Genomic DNA, 1,593 nt, shown 5'->3' on the forward strand with positions numbered 1-1,593 from the left:
TCGAATTTGTTACCTGTGGTCGTAAAAGTGAGCAAAACATTGGTAAGGAAAAGTTTGTGATGGCGCTTAGACTAAAGTTTACTAAGAAGAAGTCACTTTGTGTCATGTGTTTCAAAGGACTACAAAAACAGAAGGCAGAGCAGAAACCGTATTTCAATTTTGTTTGCTATCACAAGTCCAAATATGGCAACTGCACGACTTTCAAGTTCGCCTGCGTTCTTAACAACGGAAATATCCTTGTTTATGTGACAACAGCTGATGAAATCGGAAATAACACAAATCAATATAAACAGTTCTATGCTCTCAGAGAATTGAGAGAAAAAGGATTAAATGTATGCCAAGAGATGTCACTCCCAGGTATATGTGTCTTAAACTGAATTAGCTCTGTGACGAAAATCTTGCTTTGAGCGGTAATATGCAAGATGTATGGAAATTATATGTTTTGCGGAAAGCAAAGTCCGAAGACTTATGTATCATTATTTGGATAAGTGCGATTACAAGAATATGATGCTACGGTACCTCTGTCAAAATGCGGAATATAAGCAGCCTACATTCACCGTGTATCTGTGCCACTTCATGTCTTCATGTTTTGCTCCGAATACGTTACTCTGTTAAAAACAACAAGACACACAACATTGTACTTCATGCAATGGGATGCGTAGTTCGTAGGCAGCCAGCAGAGAAGGAAAACAGAACTTGTTATGAGTCGTTCAATAAGTAATGCACCACATTAAAAAAAAGCCATTAATATACGACATAAATAAGAGCTGTTTGGGCAGCATAGTTTCACAGAGTGTCAACAGATGAAACCCTACAGCATGATTTATGTCCAAAAGGGGAGATTCGTGGTGCAAGTACTTGTTGAGCAATGCTACAGGCATACAGTATACCCACAAGCATTCCATACCACTTGCTGTAATGGAGGCAATTAGGCCTATATATAGGGATCTGGCAAATAAAAATCTACTTAGGAAATGTATGCATGGTCTCTCTCAGAATGCAAATGAAACCTTCAACAGCTGTGTATGGGAGAGAATACCCAAAACTGTATTTGTTGGGCTGACAGTGCTAAAGATTGGTGTAATGGACGCAATAAAAACATTCAATATGGTGCAATTTCAAGGATCAATGTTATGAAGAAATTGAACATCCAGACGGGAAGGAATATGGCTTCAACTCTAACTGCTATGGATAAGCGGCGGGTAACCGAAGCAGAGACAGCTGCAGAAGCTGCTACCAAGGAGTCAAGGATAAAGAAAAGAGTGAAGAGAAAGAGTATGGAGGATAAGGAAACAGTAGGACAGCTAGAGTATACAGCTGGAATGGTCTAAACGAGCATAACAGTAAGTTAATAAATCTATAAATCTTCTTTTGCGATTTACCGAAAACTTGAATTTTCATCATTCAGGCGCAGTTTTCTCCTAAATGACTGAAGTTAAACTCACAAAAATTGCTACAGGTATTTAGAATGATTTCCTCTACCTCCCTTGTCCTGAAAAATTTATAACATGATGATGATGTCGGTGATATTTGAACAACATTTTAAAATATTTTTGTTATAATAAAATAAATTACTTGTCTTTTTCACAGATC

The sequence above is a fragment of the Schistocerca americana genome, chromosome 2, assembly GCF_021461395.2.
Source record: "Schistocerca americana isolate TAMUIC-IGC-003095 chromosome 2, iqSchAmer2.1, whole genome shotgun sequence".
NCBI lineage: Eukaryota > Metazoa > Arthropoda > Insecta > Orthoptera > Acrididae > Schistocerca > Schistocerca americana.